This window comes from Sinocyclocheilus rhinocerous, unplaced genomic scaffold (assembly GCF_001515625.1).
Source record: "Sinocyclocheilus rhinocerous isolate Xijiao unplaced genomic scaffold, SAMN03320098_v1.1 scaffold9548, whole genome shotgun sequence".
Taxonomy (NCBI): Eukaryota; Metazoa; Chordata; class Actinopteri; order Cypriniformes; family Cyprinidae; genus Sinocyclocheilus; species Sinocyclocheilus rhinocerous.
This window is the reverse complement of record NW_015655380.1, coordinates 85,833-89,190: the sequence shown is the minus strand read 5'-3', so window position 1 is coordinate 89,190 and position 3,358 is coordinate 85,833.

Here is a 3,358-nt window from a genome sequence, read left to right as displayed (position 1 = left end):
CATATTGTGATGTTGCTATAAATGTTGGAGGACCTTTGTTAACGTCAGGATGTTAAGCAATGTTCATTTTAGCAATAACTGGTTATAGCTGTTAGTCTGTGTTCACTTTAAGGGGCGGGGATAGTCCGGCGCGGCGGGAGGACGGGCTAGAGAGAGTTCAGAGTTAGTTGGGAGAGTAAGGGCACAGAGCAGCGGGTGCTATTCTTCCTTGTTTTCTTCCTGTTCCTTCGGTGTACGGCGTGGGTTACGGCCATAACAGTAACCCTCCTTCAGTGCTTTAAATAAAGTTACAGAGCGACTGAGAACGTCTGGTTCATTAGTAGCGAAACGCTACATTTGGTGTCAGAAGTGGCGGACTTGACGCGAGATCTGAGCATTCACCGACGAGATGAATCACGGGGCGCGGGCGAAAGTGAAACAAGAGGAGATTGTAAGAGAGAAAGGCGAGGGTTTGTGGACACACGGGCCGGCGGCGGATCCACACTGGGCTCAGAGAGAAACGGCCAGAATGAGAGACACTTTCATGCTACAAACTGCTGAAGCTGGCTTGGCGCCTCCCTTCCCTCCGCGCACTGAGTTTGATAATGGCGCCGACATGACTGCGCAAGCGCGGGCCGGCACGATGCACTCTCGCGATGACGAGAAGGCACAGAATGTAAACAATAATGCCGGCTCTCAGGCCCGCAGCGAATTCACCAGAGACTGTGACATGCACGCTATAAAAACACCACGGTTCTCCGGTAAGACGGATTGGAATGCATTCAAAGCCCAATTTGAACTGTTAGCTGATGCTGCAGGCTGGTCTGAAAATCATAAAGCTCTGCAGTTCGCGCTGTCCCTCACTGATGATGCGGCTGCCTGTCTCCTATTATTGAGTCCTGCTGAAAGGAATGATTATAATTCATTGGTAGGGGCTCTTCACAGACGATTTGGACAATGTAACCAGCCTGTCCTTTTAAGGACAGAATTTCATAACAGACGCAGACGACAAGGTGAGCCCCTTCGCGTTTTAGCTAATGACATTGAATGTTTATGTAAACGCGCCTATGCTGAAATGCCGCCATCAGTCCAGAACGAGCTCGCTAGAGACAGATTTATCCAGGCGCTAACTCCAAGAGAACTTCGCGTGCAAACGCAGCTGGCTCACCCGACCACACTGAGTGAAGCGCTAGAACTGGCTATTGAAAGAGAGATATTGGGGGCAGAAATGGACGCTGATGTAATAATGCCAATAGTGAGAGCTGTGGAAATGACTGAATCGCACACAAGGGCACCCGCATGGATGGATAATTCTACAAATGCTGGGATGCTGCGCTCAAGCCGCTTCGCCTCAGAGCCCCGCCCACGCCGCCGACCTTTAGTTTGCTGGGGCTGTGGCCAGCCAGGCCATCTGATCAGACAGTGCCCCAGGTTCAGTCAAACGCAGGGAAACGGCCAGGGGCCCGTGTAGATGGGGGGACACGGGCCCGTGATAACATTTCCCATAAGTCACCCCTGGCTGAGTTTGAGGAGAATGGGGTTGGACCACGCCCTGCAGAGACTGTTATGATAGTGGGCTGGTCTTATGTGGGAAATTTCTGCCACATTCCCATTCTAGTGGAGGGAGTCGAAATGGCAAATTCGCATATATTAAACATCTACCTTGTATTAACAAAATAAATAAGATGGATATAGCCGTTGTAACCCAAATAAATAAGGTATTTTTTTCGAAACGAATGCTTAGTTTGGCTATGGTTATAATGCAGCGCTGTACAAATGCGTCTGTCTCTGGCTCAGCGCCAGCCAAAGCACGAACGCAGATTTGAATTTAGCAGCTGATGCTGTGCCGCACTGGACGATCTAATCACACCGGTGTGATTGTATCAAATATAAAAAATATTATTCGGCTATTTATTGTCTTATGGAAGCTGCATTTAAAATCCACTTGGCTCAGAAATCTAAGGGGGCACGTGCCCCCTCACTTTGAACGGGCATGACTGACTCCAGGCTGGCACAGTAATATTGACAAACGGCTAAACAAATGCAGAGCACTGTTACTTAATTTATGCAATCTAAAACAAAGTCAAAGAGCGGTAACTAATGATACTGTGTTATGCCTTGGTTTCTCTGGGGCTTTTCTCCAAGATACTTATACACATGATTAAGGAGGTGTCCAAAAATGGTCAATAACTAATTTCGACCAAAAACGAAGTTATGGTGTTTTGTCATTGCATGGCAGCACTGCTGTCATTATAGAGGGGAGGGTTTTAAGCAACCAGGCACCTCAGCTTCACCCACGTCCCACCCTTTTGCCCATTTTCGATTATCCGGAAGTGATGCACGGTGACGCGCTGCCAAGATGGCGGCGGTCGGCTCCGCCCACTTTAGGCTTCAAAAATGCTCTTCTGAAACCTACGAGTGAGGTCACAGACACTACGTCCATGTTTTTTTACAGTCTATCCCTGCATCTCAATGTTCATACTATCCATCCTAAATTATATTAGAATAAGTGTGTCCCAATGTGAAAAGAGTATTCCAAAAGTCCCCGGATGGTCTACTATTTCAGGTCGATTTTTGAAGTGTGGATCCGTGCACACTCTAATGGCTAAAATTGCCCACAATCCATTGCGCTTTGGCGAAGGATTCGGTCCAGAACTACAAACACGTTAGAAAAACTACAAACGTGGCGGATGCGCGCGATCGACGGTTAGGTAGAGAGGTTTACAAAAGGGGTTTGAGTGACTAATAATCAGGGCTGGGAAGGTTACTTTAAAAATGTATTTCACTACAGATTACAAAATACAAGCTTTAAAAAGTAATCAGTAATGTATTTCGTTAGATTACTCAGGTTTAGTAACTTAATCTAAATACTTTAGAATACTTTGAAATACTTAAGCTATGTAACACAAAGGAACATAACTTGATTTTATGCTTTCCAACTCTAAATAAAAGTGACATCTACCAGTCATAAGATTTGTGTTTTCTTTGCATTTTATTTTTAACAACATCAGTTTTCCACAGCATTTCTTTTATCAACAACAAAAAAATGTTATGTCATTTAAATCTACCAATCAATATAAATTCAATTTGAATACAATGAATGGGATTCCATGCTGTTTCATGCTGCATTCCAAGCTTCAAAATGAATCCAAACACATAATAAAAGTAGCCAAAACAACTGGCACAGTTCTTCAAGTTATACAATAGTTTGTTTAATGAATGGACCAAACTTTAAAGGGGTCATATGATGCGATTTCAAGTTTTCCTTTCTCTTTGGAGTGTTACAAGCTGTTCGTGAATAGATAAGATCCCTGAAGTTGCAAAGACTAAAGTCTCAAAACCAAAGAGATATTCTTTATCAAAGTTAAGACTCTGCCAC